The sequence below is a fragment of the Dermacentor silvarum genome, chromosome 2 (assembly GCF_013339745.2).
Source record: "Dermacentor silvarum isolate Dsil-2018 chromosome 2, BIME_Dsil_1.4, whole genome shotgun sequence".
Taxonomy (NCBI): Eukaryota; Metazoa; Arthropoda; class Arachnida; order Ixodida; family Ixodidae; genus Dermacentor; species Dermacentor silvarum.
Genome location: NC_051155.1, coordinates 130465372 through 130482478, shown reverse-complemented (window position 1 = coordinate 130482478; position 17107 = coordinate 130465372).

Below are 17107 nucleotides of genomic sequence, written 5' to 3'. Positions count from 1 at the left end.
AAGCCCAAGCGGCACTGGCCAAGAACTTTGTGGCTGTTTAAAAAAGTGGAGTGAGGGTTAAGCCTAAGACCATCAAATTTTGTAAGGACTTGGAATTGAATGCTCTTGCTAGTGATATTAGAAATAGTAAGGGGAACAGTCTGAAGGTTTTCTTTTCTGCAAAAACACTTAAGGTATATGTCCCTTTCAGAACCATTGTGAGCGAAGGGGGGGCTTGGCAAAAGAATGTTAGTCAGTTTTTACTGAAGAGCCTTAAGTGACTCGCGGTTGTTGATCCTTTCGGCGTGAGGAAATCTGAAGAAGTCACTGAATATGTGCAATACAACGAGAGTATAGATTATGGCTTTTCTGTCGACGTTGTACCTCAAGATAAGCTTTTAGTTGCTGTTAGGAAGTGCATTGAACAGAGTGGCGAATGCGATTTCCAAAACTCCGCTTGCTTTTCGGTTCATAATATAACGCTTTTAGAATTTTATCTTAGTGTAACATTTATTGTTTTCAACGAGCAGCCTTTTCTGCAACGTAGAGGAGTGTGTATTGGGTCTTGCGTGGCTCCGATTCTATGCGACATATTTTAGCTGAGATTGACAGTGCGCTTGATTTGGCTTTTAATGGGGGGAAGGTATTCAAAGTGTTTCGGTACGTCGATGACTTTTTAATTCTTTTAAAGAAAGAGGACGGTTTCACTGCGCCTGGGAGTATTTTAGATGTTTTTATTCAAGCTGGGCTGGGTTTGAGTTTCACTCATGAATTGCTTGGAACTGAGGAGTTGCAATTCCTGGATCTCAGGCTAAAATTTAGTGTAGGCCATGTTTGCTGAGAGTACTTCCCACGGGTTAAGAAGTGTCCCCTGCCTTTTGACTCTGCCCACTCTAAAATAGTAAAAAGGGGCATCGCATTACAATGTCTGGATGATGCGCTCCGTAAGTCATGCCCACATTCAATGCAGCATAGCTTTGACAATCAGATTGGTCGCCTTTTAGCAGCGGGATTCTCTGAGTTGCTTGTTATTGCGGTGGCCGAGTCTATCCTGCAGAGGGTAAAGAACAGAGCTGGAGCAGAAAGGGCTGAGACCCAGCGATGGATGGCGAGACCCGTAGCCATGCCTTATATGCATCAGGTCTCGCACAACCTGAAGAAGGTCGCGAACAGGCATCGTATTCCTGTGGTCTTCACGGCTCCTAATAAGCTATACAGGCTCTGCCCTCGAATTTGCGGTGACAGGAAAGAAGGTTGCCAAACCAGCCACGATAGCCGCTTCGTGGGGTGTGCGACAGGAGTGGTATACTCCGTCCCCTTGTTGTGCGGGAAGGTGTACATCGGCCAAACCGAACGGTGCATAAACGACCGGCTCAGGGAGCAAGCGCTAAAAGTTAAGAAAAAAGAGGACAAGTATGACATTTGGTTGCCCACATCATTACGGTGGTTGCGAGGCACGATTTTATGAGACCACTATCTTAGGCAAATCAACAAACTACACGGCTCGAGTGGCTCTAGAAGCATTCTACATCCACAAGAACTCAGATATTTGTATAAGCGAAGCGTCAATTCTTTTGCACCGTGCCGAACTGAAATATTTGAACTCTGTTGCCTGAGGCAGATAGTACTGTTAACTTTTTTAGATTTCCTTTTATCACCTCGCATGGGAAAGGGGCGTGACACTGGTGTACGTTGTTCACCTTATAAATCGGAGGGTTTGTTGACTGAAATAAACTGTTGGTAGTAGCGCTCGTCCCGCTGTCGTGTCTTCGTGTTTGCTGCGCGTACTTTTTTGCGCTATGTCTGAAAGTAACTCGTGATATGTACTTGGACCATGCGGCGGTCGCGACAGCACCATATGGGTATATAATAGAGGAATAATGCAAAATCAGTCCGAAAATGTGTAATTTAACTGCCTGCAGAGCGGCGACAAATTTTCTGCACCCAAAATTAAGGAAGGGTATTCCTTCGGCTCACAAAAGAAGTAAAAGCGGGTAGCTAAAAAGGAAAGAAAAGACCAAACGAAAGCCACAGAAGATGCGGCAAGTTATACTACCCAATATCCGAGTGTGTTTGTTGGGAAACGCCGCGAGGGCCGGGCTTTCAATAAACAAGGTCGGTAAAAATTGGTTATTGATGTCCTCGTAATTTTCGTTTTCACGATAATTTTGATCATGATGCTAACTGTTTGAATAAACGGCGAAAATTTATGCGGTTTTCGAAAGTAATGAACAGTCATACGTTTTCATAATTACGAGTTTATGGACCTGAAGGAACAGAACCTTTACTTGCATTGATTTTTGCCGCTTCGCTATCTAAAGGACAAGCTTCACTCGGCGGGGAAGTTTAGTGAAGCGGTCAATGACTTCGGACACGTTCATGCCGACGTCTCTGTGGACTATATAAGCGCCTGCCTAACCATGTGTTCTTCAGACATTGTAGAGCGCAAGTAGTTTTTTAGTAATATCATGTTAAAAATATACTATCTGCGCTTGAAGTGGTCACTAGAAGGGTGACTAGAATCTGAAGCCGTTTCTACACATTTACATAGAACCTGCTGTCGCAATGAGAGAGGGCATCTATTCCGGTGCTAAAACCTAAAAGTACTCCTTCGATGTCGTTGGCATCCTTGTTTAGGTCCCTTCCACAAACAGTAAACTGTTGGATACCGGCAATATCCGTCGTTTCGTCAGCAAATATGGAGAAGCAGCCTGCACCATTTATTTTTGCATCTAGGCTTTCTTTGATAATTTCCCCAAATTTCTATAATTTGGTTTTGTACATCTGGGCGTAAATGCGAGGTATTACTGGGGCAACATCCAAATGGTTCTTCAGATATGTATCTCCACAATCAGCTCGCAAATGAAGAAGCGCTCTTAAAATACCAATATTTTCAGAGGGGATTTGCCTAAATTCATAGGACCACTGTCCCTATGGCCACGGAGAGCCAGACCTTGTCTTCCGCAAAAAAGAACTGCCTCAATAATAGGCCGTTAACTTTCTTCTGTTTTCTCTTATTTTACTTTGCCTGCCCTGGTCCAGCAGATTGATCACATCGGGCGCCCTTCCTGAAAATGTTTGGAGAAAATTATCAGCTACCAGCTGGCAGTCACGGTCATATTAGTATTTTCGTGTGTGTGGAAGATTGCGAGCGCGGGCTTCCATTTCTGAAACGGCTTGGACACGAGGGCTCCAGTGCACGCACGTTAGCTCAAGTTTATAAGAACATTAAACCCATAAAGTTCCAGAATTGAAATTCTAAAGCACGCCTTTGGAAATGTCAGTGCACCTTTCGCGTCATAAGTTTATGAGAACTTTATACCCATAAAGTTTCGGAATTGAATTCCATGCCCTCCATAGATTCCGCGGCCGCTGCGAGATGCCGCAACGCGCCCGCTCGCTATCGCAAAACCCTTGAAAGTTTGTGCTCGGATGGGGCTCCTTGCGTTACGTGACTCTAGGTGCAAGGGCGTTGCCACGAAAGCCAGCCCGAGTTCGCAATGTGCGTGCCGAAATATCTTTTCGAGCTTGAAAAAGACATTGTAGACAAAATCCAGAATGATTCCCGGCGCCGGTGGTTGTTTTGGTCGGCGGTGCATGCCAGCACGAAATAATTTCGGGGAGGGGGGGGGGGAGGGTCTGAAGCCCCATCAGTGCTACTACTGCTACTACTACCCCTACTGCTACTACTATTACATTATTATTAAATAATTATTATAGAGGAAGTACAACAACAATGAAAGCTTTACATGAGATCCAACGCAGGGTTTTAGCATAAGTGATGCGAATGTTCCATTGCGATTATAAAAAAGTTTTCATGTGTTAAATCTGTCGATTTGATGCACATTGACAGTGGAATCAACATTCTCTGGCTTACTTATCGTGATTATTATTTTTTTTCATTTACCATAAACCACATCTCCGCTATTAAATCTCTTAAGCAAACTTTAGTGGACTCTGGGCTTGGGCTCCCGTGTACTTGTGAGGGATAGTGCCCCTGTATACGCAGGGCCTCTCTTTTCCTCGCGCCACCGGCACCGCCGTTGGCCGAGCGTCGTCACGCCGTGACAAGTGATATAAGTCGTTCTATTCGGCACAGAGCAGAGAACATGGCGGAAACAACGCCGGTATACCACTTGCTTCAGCTCTTGTGCCGTCCGTATCGGCAAAGGCGCGTTCCCACCACGGCGTCAGGAAGCACATCTGGCCGCTTAGGCCGGAGCAGTGGTCTCTCCTATCGCGTGCACTCGATCAGTATACACGCTTGCCCTCGTCACCGCGCAAGAACTATCTGCAGCAACTCTGAGCATGACGGGACGCCGCGCACCGGGGCTGCGCAAATCGCAATGAAAATGGGAAAGCTGTTTACTCTCTGCCGTGCAGACGGACCGTTGTCGTCTACAGTAGTCATTAATGCGAAAGCATTACATGAGCCATGAGGTAGAAAAGCCGGCGTCGTCCACAACGAGTGGTGTCAAAAGTCAGTGTGACGTCATCAGCGTCTTGACTGAAATCAGTAGTAATAGAGAAGATAGTAAATGGTATGACAACGTTAATTAGTAGCAATTATGGGTAGTTATTGTGAATTAAGGTGAACTACAGTGAAGTGAATTAAAGTTACAACAAGTTAGAGTAGGGTGACTTAAATTGTAGTCAAGTGAATTAAGGTGAAGTAAACTAAATTACAATGAATTAAATTTGGTTAAGGCGGAACGAAGTGGATCACCATATTAACTGGTAGCTACTTGGCGATGAGTTCTGAGTGGTTGTGGTCTGTTGATTAATGAACGCAGAGAAAAGAAAGCGAAGGAAGGATCGCAAACAGGTTGTAATACTTAAGAAGTCTTTATTGGTAATGACTAACAGAAGTCATAATGCTTTCGCATTCAAATCACGTAAGGATACTTAAGGTACAATTTTTTTCCATGGGCCGCCACAGGGCTATCGCTTTAAACCCCACCGCGCCTCTACCCGCCATATAACTCTTTGCAGTAAACCTTCTCTGTGATAGCGTTCATGATCCACCATTAAAACCCATGCTTGGCTACGTCATAGTGCACAGCTATCGCTTTAATATCAACAATCTTTTTAATCTTCGGTGCGAACGTCCATCACATCCAATTATCCTCGCGTTGCACCGGCAGCATGCTGCACTGTCAAAGCTTGAAGGGGTCTGCTGCGTCACGGCGCGAAGCTCCCCTCGCTAGAAACCGGCGTAGTTTCTGCGCGCGCTAAGAGTGCATGTTTATTTCCCCTTAATCACTACGATTAGCAACATCTAGGTTAAAAAATTAAATTAAATTATAGGCTTTTACGTGCCAAAACCACGATCTGATTATGAGGCACGCCGTATAGTTAGGGACTCCGGAATAATTTGGACCACCTGGGGTTCTTTACCGTGCACCTAAATCTAAGTACACGGGTGTTTTCACATTTCCCCACATAGAAATGCGGCCGCCGGGGCCGGGATTCGATCCCGCGACCTCGTGCTCAGCAACCCAACACCATAGCCACTCAGCAACCACGGCGGGTCGGAACAGATAGGAAATTGAAATGAATCACATGCATCAAAGTTTGCATTGCGAGTATTATGAAGTACAGTTTCAATTTTTTTTCTTGCAATTTATGATATATGACAGTCTTTGTGATGACTTCAATTTCCTGTTTTACGTTTAGGCTACTGACTTTGCACAAACTATTTTTTTGTCATAATACGGAATACAGGCACCAGAGTGCGGCTCATAAACACATTGGTATAATGAGGTGTAATTTGTGGATACATTTCACGCTATGGGTAATATAGGAGCTCCTTTCTCGCAAATATGTCTTGGTTCAGAGCGCTTGTGCTGAAAGTGGACTGATTGTCCGCGCTTTCCGTGGAGCTACCGAAGTAACTGTGAAAGCCTTTCGCTGTTTAAAGGTGTAAGCCTTTCGATGCCGGGCGCCTGAATTATACACAAAGAACGCGCTCGTCCGGAACCAGAAAAGTCGCAAGCATCATGCCAAGGTCGGGATTACCCTTCTACGGGTTAGTCGCGTCCTTGACAAAAAAAAAGAACCGGGGAGTGACAAGTCATTTTTAACGACGGGCTGTCGTTCTTATCGTGATCACACATGACGACTTGCGCCAACGTACCACGCTTTGTCGGGAAGCTGTGGATGGTTCATTCTTTAGAAAGGGTATTTAATTTTTTTCGCAACGTAACTTACGTCATCGGGGCAGATTTAAAAATATGAAGGTCATGAGTCAGGCAGTGGTACCTAGGTGAAATGAACGCCCGAGAAAGATGGACTTGTAGTCACTTTCTTTTGGAAACGCTGATAACGTTGCAGTTTAACCCACAATAGTACTTCGTACACAGTATTTTTACCAACAGCTTAACAGAAGGCTATTCAGTCGTCATATTATTAAACTTATAACTTTTTAGCAGAGACACTCTCAGATCCGTGACTTAACGTAGGTACGTTGACGTACTTCATGTAATAATCCCAGTCAGCCTACTCACATATATACCGCATTACTAATCACATCTACCATGGCCTCGGCTACATCCCAAGAAGCAATTGCCTACCTCTTCTCATTGCTAAAGATTCGGTAGGCGTAAGACAGGCCAAAATTCGCATATGAATGCCCTGTATGGAATTAGCATGGAACCTTAAGTGATATAGAACGTATGCATTACACTCGAGTCTGTCCAGAAACGGACAGTAACATTAATTTACTCTGACTATTCATTTATCTTTAGTGTTAATAAACAAAAAAGCATGCTGAGCTTCTATCGCTAGGTTTGCGTCGTGAAGTCACCTGACCTTGCACAATTTCTACAATTCTACGCTCTAATATACCATCATCAAGAGCTCGGCGCTTGTCATCACGTATAAGCCAAAAAGCAGCCTGGCCTTCCGAACGTATAGTCGGCGTCCAAAGCTTTCGCACGCCTGAAGCTGAAAAAATATTATATTTCTACGCCTGAGGCACGCATCGTGGTATTCGGATTTACAGCGTATACTGGACTAGAGTAAACAAATGTTTTGCATACTTTTGACGGTGACTGTGCCATTGAACACCTGTATTTTCTTTATTCTGCACACATTTTTAATGAATGGCCTTCCAGCCAACGTCATGCAATGCTTACACCTGGTTAATTTTCAGGGTAGCCATCTCAGACATGATGTATTAAGTATAAGAACTGAACTACTATGTAGTACGTCGTTATTAACACCAATGAGGTGTAATAAATTTGTAAACAAATAAAGGATAATAGTACTGCCTATGAAATTTTACTCAAATCTCAGGACTACAAAACTTCGCCTGTTCGTCTTGTGCACCTCCCTATGCTTTCTAGGAAGCTGAAAGGGCGAAAATCAAGTGTGAAATTGACATGTCCTGTGGCACCATGGCAGAAAAGGGAAGGTTTGGCTTAGTGGGACCATATGAAAGGTTCAGCTGCCATTGTACTACTCACACGCAAGGAACGACACTTTTGTATTTTATTTATAGACAGTAGACAAAATGATAAATGATGCTCAGTGCACGCTGGCGTGATAATGACAAAACGACTGTACCGATATGGGTCATAAACGATTCTAATAAAGGAACATTTCTGCAAACCTTTACGGTCCTTTCTCATGTTTCTTCAATTGTTCAAACATGTTATATTTAGGGTAGGAGAATATTCTCACAGAATTACTAAAGAATTGCACCAGTAATTATATCATGGTGCTGTGACATGATTCAGCAATAGAGTTAATCAAGAACAGAACAGCAGAATGCTATATGGCAACTTCGGTAAATGTAGCTGAAAACAGTGTCTTCTTGCACAACTTTGGGGGCATAACTCAAAAAGGGTTGGTCTGTGATTGGAGTCGTTCTCTATTTTTACACGACAGGCTACATTAACACGTCCCAGAGTCTTTTCGCATAATTTCCAATACTCCTCTGCGTAAGTTGTGGTAAAAGGGTAAAAGAATATGAAGACTTTTAGTATTTCTGGGAATTTTGTGAAGGTATATGGGAATGGTTCAAATGATAGGACACGTGCGCTGCATATTGAGGGTAGAATGTTTATGTTTCGAGGTACTGGTTTGTACTAAGCAAACACGCTTGTGCAATAATTCGGATATCCTTCATTTGCACTGAAGGTCAGGTATGCGCAAAAATTCTGCTTTGATATAATGCAAATACACTCAGTCAATAGCTTCAACTGTATTCCTTGTAAAAATACTACGTCCTGGGGCTGCAGCCAATTTTTTCTACTTCTGTGTCTTTTAATTGCACACACTGGGCACTATTTATTTTTGTGGCACGTTTCAAGCCGCACAAGAGTTGCACAAAACACGCCTTTCCCAAGACGTAGCTGAAAAGGCAAATATTTCTTAGTAATGTCTTCATAAATATTCACCTTAAGAAAGAAATGTACTTTCAAAACATGTTACCTGGGTTTATTTTCCAAGATACAATATACCTAAAGTGCAAAAGATCATTGGAAACACGTTCGCATGTTCTCTAAACCAGCCAGCTATTTTTTAGGAAGACGTTGGTACAGTAGAAAGAAACTAAACAAGAACCGTAACCAATGTCCTGCATTTCGGAATATGCCATCGGGTGGAAAACTGCCAAACTAAACAGCGCCAAAGTGATAAGAAGCAGCGCCGGCACAGCTGGCTTCGAACCTGCGAACTCACGATCGCGGTTATCAGCGATCTTGATCTTGTGTCGCTTAACACGCTCGGCTACCGCTTCGAAGCGCTGCTGTTGGCGAAACTAGGTTTATATATGTACCACAATAAATTCCGCGACCTTGTTATGAAAACTGCGATTTTGGAACGACTTTGCCATTTCAAGAACTTCTGCTGCAACTAGCTGAAAGCTGATTAATTGAAGTTGATAAATCATTGAAGTTGATAAATCCCCAGGAATACGTCAGTCAATGCAATAGGTTCATCGCAAATTGCTTTTTACTGGCCAAAAAAAGCCTCCAAAATTTTGGCTTTTCAATAGACTAGCATAACTGAAACTTCACCCGCCAATATGGAACGAGTTTTCTGCCGTAAGTAATGGTACCACTTGCATGTTATTTCGGGCTTAGCGCCAAGAGCCTATTTCCACGGGAATATTTTAAAACACGGCTTCTATGATTAGTTATTTGAAAAAAAAAAACGACGCTCTCCCATAGAAAACGCGTATGTTTTCAGAGGCGGCCGCTAGGAGGCACTGTTCGGGCGATGTCCCAAATTCCTGGTAATGTATAACAATTTTACACGCCTTTAATTTCAAAATCTTTTTCTTTTAGGCTCATGGTAACTACGAGGCTATTCTTTTATTTTGTTTTTAATGCCTCACCATAATTTTTTGTATGCTACATACTGGGGCCGGATTCACAAAAACGTTCTCACGCTAAAACTGGTCGCAGAAGCAGGTGTCAGCCAATCGTGGTGCAGCACTTACGATCGAAAAGCTTTGTGAATTCGGCCCCTGGTGCTTTGTTACTCTGTTTTAGATCTTGTTTGGTTTGGGTATCACTTCTTATAATGTTACCTTGAAAAAAGTTTTAATGCGTGTATACATGCTCCCCGCTATAATCCTCCTCGAGCGAATATGGGACTGTGTGATAAATAAATGAAAGGCTGTTCCAGTGACTGATCGTCCTGGTTCTGTTTTCAAGAAGGCTTAAATGTGCGTGCGATGGGCGAAATTTAGTCACGGTGTTACGCAGGCTAATAACCAAAGTGGGCCATGCAGCAATAAAACATATACGTACCACCGCAAATATACACAGGCTTCAAGCGTTGAGTTGTACGAACAATGCTGAAAATGTGTTCCTATAATAAAGTTTTACCGCATGGCCTGCATATTGGTTCTTGGTTCACTAAAGTCATGTTATTCTATTGATGGTATAGTCGTATGCACGCCGTCATATGCAACAGTTGTCGCCTTACGTCACCCTTGAATCACCTGTTAACAATAAGATTGTCGAACTTAGTGTGTCCTAGTGGTTTTTCCCACATTCCTTTGGTGCGAGATATCATTTTGTAGTTGGATTCATGATCTGTCTCGTTAACGAATTTCTTGTAAGGATAAGACTATGCCGCGTGCAGTTGGGCCTTTCTCTGTCTCTATTATGTCTGACTAGCGGCATTTTCAAGCTCAGTACATTAAATAAAAGAAGCAAAACAATGCAGCACTTACACCATGGAACATTCATTTGAAGAGCACAAATTTTTCATGTGCCAAGAAAATGACAACGTAAGGGTGTGTAATGGTGTCATGCCACCCAAAAAGCGTTTAGCATTTAACGAGAGTGCAGCAGTCAGCTGCTCAATATCGTATTTGACCGTTTTTTTCCCCTCAAATCTCTACACAACGCCGCCACACACGTCGCACTGTGGTAGAAGACGAACACTGTCGAAAATGTTAACTTCCTATTGAGAATGCTTATTTTAACCAGAAAAAAAATTCTACCGACGTTTTTCTAGGGCAGTATGGGCTTGAAAGAAAGAAAGTGCTAAGATCCAAAGACAAAGAGTGATAGACTGTCACTATCTGCTTTCAAAAGCACAAAGCCAATTTGTCTTGTTTGTGGTAAAGTTATGACTGTTATTTGACCGACTAGGGGGGTTGGACGTTTTTTTGGCGAGGAAAACAAAAGTAGTAGCCCTGGCATTGTCCGATAAATGACCATACTCTCACAGTCCACGTCTCGGCCGCACGAGAGTGGAGCCACGTGTGCAACTTTCAATAAAAAACGACTACAGCGCAAAAGCTTGTAATACTCGCCTTCGCGCACTACCGTTAAATGTCGCACGTTTAATAAAAGGAAAAGAAGATGAAGTAGCACTGTGCTTTTGATCACCTGGGAAGGGGACTACTTCCAAGAACGCCGAACGCAGATGACTCTACCTACTGCAAAAATGTTTAGGTGTTTCCGTCGAACGAGACAGTGACCTTATGTTAATGTATTGAGACGCTGCCCAAAACAAACAGGAAGAAAACAACAAGAGACGGGAAAGAGCGCACACTACCTAATACCACCATTTTTGGGCACTTGTACTTTGGATTCACTTTTAAAGCAACGGCTTGCGCGAGAGGATATATCCGTTTTTCCAACAAGGAATCGACCCACCACCCGAAATTCTCTTTCTGCGTGCTGATATGCGCCATCCAATAGAAAACCGGATTTACAGCATGTCTATGCCACCGTATCCGCAGTGGCAGACACCAAGCTGCTTTTTGTAAACGACACGCTGTGCCCCATTTGCTGGAAAAAATTATCGGCACTCAGTCGCAAGAAGACAGAACTGCTCCTGTATTCGAAACTTGTATGTGTATTTCGCCTGGCTTGAGCGTAATAAGTAATAATAATATTAACTACAATAATATTAACAATAAGGTCAATTTCGCCCGACAGGCGAATCACTGATTGCGACAGAAATTTATTAGACAGCTGTGCAAACTAAGGTTAGTCGTTTTATCAGCTGCATAAACGGCTGTAAACATTCGCTTACTAACTAAACTAACCTGCACGTTGTCACGCGCGCACAATCACAAACGAGCACATCTCTCTCGATAAGCGTGGACACTCGCTGTCTAAACGATGGCGTGGGGGAGAGTGGCAGCAACAGCGAGCGAATTGTCCATCGTGCTACTTGTAGCTTCAACGCTAACTAATTGCGCCGAGAATACACCACACACGAAGGCATCAGGGGCACCTTAACGAAAAGCTATTCCAAACTGCTTCTATTCTATTTTTGCAATCAGGCCTCCTTGATTGCCCAACTTCACTTGTATTTCACGCAACGTAAAGGAAAAATATTAGCGTAGCTTGCACGGGAGGCGCAATGCTACAGAGAAAGCGGAGCTGATGGGCACCTAGCTTGGCATGGCTTTTGGACTAGGCTAAGCACTACCAAGTCATTCCCAGCATTTTCCGGAATTTATTGAATATTTATCGATTATCGATTAGCTGCTGGTTGACTATCGATTGTCTATCGATGAGAGACTAAGCTTAAGTAGTCCCAACCATGCTTAGCTAGACTTATCCAGGCTCAGCTTCGCCAGTTCACAGAGGTATGTGTCATTACGCTTGGACCCTTTCTGCACTACCGCCAGGATCGGCCCACAATTTCTGTCCGCAGGTTACGGACTAACGCTCGGCTTAAACAGCTCCGCTGTTAAAAAACCGCGAGAGCTACTCACTCTTATATGACGTGTGCACACTAATTATGCATGTGAGACCGAACAACAGAAAAATATTATTTTTCGATTCTATGCCTTTTTACCATCAGCCTTCCGCAATTGGTCAAAAGTTTTCGGGCTGCGTCCACTTCGCCTGTCTGTCACCTGACGTCCAAAAACCGTGAAAAATCACTGCGTCAAGGTGGCTTGTACGCATTAAAGATGCATTATTACGCCGATCAAAACTTAATTTTCTTTTTAATAGCCGGACACTGCCCCGTTCTGACATCAATAGAAGGTGGGTACCCGCCGATCGCTCTGGCACTGGCTAGTCGGAGCTGCCGTGGAGAATGGATTTATTTGCCTATATTAAAAATTTTGCGTGACATTATATGGTTGTCGAGTCCTTTCAGAACGAAAACGACATCGCTATGTCAAAGTTTCTTCACTGAAGATTCGTTTTAGCTGCATTGTTACGTTTCCGTTGCACGCCGACGTGATTTTATAGCAGACACCGAAAGCTAAGTAAGAAGAAGCAGGGCAAACGCAGACGCCGGTAACACCCTGCTCATCAGGTTATCTACTTTCACTGCGCTAGCCCGGCCTCACGTTACCCCCTCCACTTCTGCGTGCTCATCGCCCTTGGTCAGCCAATCAGGTAGATATATATGTTAAGTTAGGCAATGCTATTCCTTTTGAAAGCAAACAACATGTGACCTCCTATAAATAGGAGAGCGTTTCAATAGCCTTCTCAAACAATGCTGCGAGTCACCGCCCGATGCTTGCGTTGGCGGTTACGTAAATTGGACATCAGGTGATTAGAAGGAAAAACAGATTGGAATAGTTTTACGTTATAGGGTCCCAGCCATCGGCCCGCCTAGACTTTGTACCCAGCGCAGATCGCTTTCTAGATCGGGGCCGCGCGGCCGCACTCAGCCGCGCCATACGTAGCCGCCACGGGAGTAAAACGTCCCCCACTTTCCCTGCGGCCTTGTGCGCGATGGAAGACGGAGCGCTTTTTCCCAGCCTTCCTCCCTTGCGCACGCGAGACTGAGCAACCATTCTTTGTTCACCCTCTCACGCTTTCATCATACCATACGGCACGCAGCCACGATGTTATCGCATTTGGACATTATACGAAACATCACGTCGACGACGACGGCGGAAATGTGCCTGGAGTGTCCATATATTTGCAATCGCAATAAAATTATGTGGTACTGACTCAGTGTGGTAAGCAGAGTAAGCTAAGCTTTCTCTGCTGTTTGCTTTGACTCACGATAGTACACAGTGATCTTAACAGTGAATGTTTAATTTCTTCAGCCTTTAGGGCAACCCGAGAGTGGTGAGTTGATGTTCTGCGTGCACCTGTTTGTCCGTGTAATACACACAATATACAGCGAGACGTGCTTGCTTGAGGCATTGTTGTGCGCCGTTTTTCATAACCTTCGAGATTGAGCCACCAGGCTTCTAAGATGAATCTGGCACGCTTCCACTCGCACCGTCAACATACGGGATCCGGCCGCGATGTTATCGCAGTCGGACTTCACACGGAACATCGCGGCGACAGCGAAGGCGACGCGGATGACGTCGGCGTAAATGCGCCTGGAGTGTACATATAACTGCTTTCACAATAATAATAAAAAAAGTTGCAGTGGCTTAGCTCGGCTATGCCAGGATATACGTAGCGTTAGCAAAAGTTAAGCTGATTATTCTTTGCTTTCCTGGTTGTCTGTCACCTTTACTTGGGAGTGTGGAGAGTTGCGTGCATACGCTACTCTCGATGGAGGAGAGACACGACTGGCGGCACAGCAAACAAGGATTTAATATTTACAAGAACGGTAGAAGCACTTGGCACGCAACACTAAAACCGTAACTCCAAACTAAAGGCACGCGAAACTAAAATTGATTCAACAAAAGTCTTCACTGGAACTCAAACAACAAACTCAGATTAACTAGAAACTACTTAAACAAAACTATCTCAGTTTCGGAGCCTCGCTCCGCCTTAGTCTCTCGGTCAGTCTTAGCTTTTGCTCGCCAGAGTCTGGCCACCTTGGCCCCGGCCTAACTGCGTCGTAAACAAAAACATGGGCTCTTACGGACCGCCGACTTGAAGCTCCTCTCGTCGGGTCCAAGTCGCATTCATTCGGGGCGTCGTTACTGCCGTAGATGCCGACGACTCGCGTTCTCTTTTGTCGGTGGTGAGCTCGTCGGTACTTCATTGGTGATGAGCTCGTCAGCTCGTCAGCGATGGCGTTCGCCGTAGCTTAGGCCCACCTGCCTAGGCCTTGCGTCGGGATGCGTCGCAACTTCTTCAGAAGTGCCGACGTGTCGTCCCGAGGAGATTAGAACGTGCCGGTCTGCCACAGAAGGGGGATCCTCTCTGGGGTGCCTGGTCCTGCCGTGAGAAGCTGCAGCCCGTCCAGGAGCCTCGCCCGAACTTGCCGAAGTCGACGGCCACACCTTGGACGGCCAGCGTCGCGGACTCAACCAGACCCCCAAGTCTCCCGTCGCCAGAGCATAGCTGGAGATGCGACCTTCCTGACCCGGTGCCACGTCGAAACACAACGGACAGCGCCGTTTATCCCTCGACTATGCCTCGGTTCGTGCGCCTCGCGCGCTCGCGCCGTTCGGAACGCTCTGTTTAAATCGTCCTCTTCTTTTCTCGCCACAGGCGACCCCTTACATGTGACATAGTCTAGATTGTCAAGGATTAGCTTGATTGTCATGCTTACGGCTGCTCCAATGACACACACGCGGTATACGTATTATGTGGCACATGTATATTTATTTTTGCACTTTGCTAGACGTTCTTCCCTTTGCTCCAGTGTCTCCGCAGCACGTTTAGCCTTCTTCTGTTCATTCCTCCTACGCTCAACCGGCAATTGCCAGGCAACTACTTCGGGATCCGATGAGTCAAGCTTCTCCGTTCTTCTGCGCTGTGGAGCAGCATTTGTGCTCTCCTTCTCCATGGCTATACCACACTGGCAAACGCCAGTCAGAAGCGCAGCGGCTCCAGCGCAGTGTCAGACGGCGACTGCACAGCGAGCGCGCGCCGGCGCCAGTGCGTCTACCACGGCTACGACGTCACTCCTCTGGAATGCGCAGACCGGCGGCGGTGAGTCGCGCGCGGCGGCGGCGGAGTGCGCGAGAGGTGCCGGCTCCGGTGGCTCCGGTGCGCAAGCCGTCTGACATCACTGATCCTTGCGCATGCGCAGCACGGCTCTTGGTGTGCCGCGCGAAACGGCCTTGGCTAGGCCAGTGTAGCTAACGCTACAAAAAGTTGTGTACGGGAAATACCGCTGCCATAAACTAGAAGCTTGTTTCCCCACAGTACGACTGAGTCTGTGGAGAAACAAACGCATTGTATGTTTCCTTCGTATTTCCAAGCGATTTGGTGCGACTGTATTTAAAAGCGCGGAATCAGGTTAGTCATGTCCGAACGATCGTCAGACCAGTGTTTTGCTGCGCTACGAGGACATTGTAAGAGTCACCTTACGAGAGGAAATATTCCCGACAAAGCGGGGCTCCGAGAAGTATTCTCAAGAGATTACCAATTTGCTCAGCTAAGCAATCGTGTGGCTCACAGCAGGCCCTACAACAATTGACCCGGTTTAGTTCAGTGGTTGCGGCTCCACTTTCTCAAATCTCACAACCTTACCTTCGCGTATAACGTGCGAGATTTGCGTACACTTAACAGGCACGCATGATTTTAGTTATACTTCCGAACTGAAAAACGAAATCACGCAGAACCTCCTCCGGGAGTTGCCTAAGTATGCACAAGCATTGTGCCGCTTGCTAATCCCCACGCTGCCCGGTGTCATCATCAATGTTATGAAACTTGATTCGACCAGCATAAACCCTTATAGACCCTCATCGGTCGTTATCAACCTTATCGAACACGATCCGAACCTGACGAACTATTATCGGTCCTTATTAACCTGTATGTCCAGCTAAGCTGTTACAAAACCACCACTACAATTGCTGAGGGAGCATGCAATGTTTATTCATGGTTCGGATGCTTGTTTTGCACTTGTTCTTTATTGAAACGTGTGCTGTTCTGTGTATTGTATGGGTGATCTGAATGAATGTATGCGCTGTTCGCTTCACTTCGCTGAGCGCTTGTAGCCTCTGCCTTACGTGGTTATGAGCCATTGCATTCGTCTTACGTGACGGACGGACAAATTTCTCATTTGGTAGGCATAGAAATGCTTATGCATTTAAACCTAAAACGGGATGGTTTATTAAACGAGACGAAGCTGCTGATTTTCGCTGTAACACGGGGACTATCTTTTCCTCTTTATTTCGTGCCGTCGCGCGCACTATAGATCATGAGTTTTTCCTTTCAATTTGTTTTTACACTGATAATATTCAAACCTTCGCATTGTCGGCACATTGCACTAAACACACGCTTCACACGTAACAAATTAAGTAAACACCTAACAAGTAACACGTAAACACAAGTAACAAGTGCTCTATTTGGCGATGTCCTTTTGCGTCAAAAATTTGCCTAATACTAAATCTGTCTAAGCACCTTATCTTTTTAAATACCAAATGAAACACTTTACCATGCACCGAAACTTGAGAAAAAGGGGGGCGCGCAACCATGCTTCGCGCTTCGATGGCACTCCATAAAGCCATTTGGCCCGCTCCTTCTTGCAGAATCTAATACCATCATCTTTTCTTATACGTCATGGCGCAAATATGCATCACAGCTGCACATTCGTGTCCATTTTTGACATGGTCCGCAAGCTCTTTCCCATCAATTCCACGGCAAACGAATCTTTTGGCCCTGTAGAGATGCTTTGCCGCATAGTAGCCAAACAAAAGCGCCCCAGGAAAAAAATTCAGCCAGCGGATTAAAACCAAACTGGACCTACATATATAGAGAGACCTAAAGTATGTGCCACTAGAGTGCAATTAGCGGATGAGTTTTTACTGTGCTGCAAACTACAT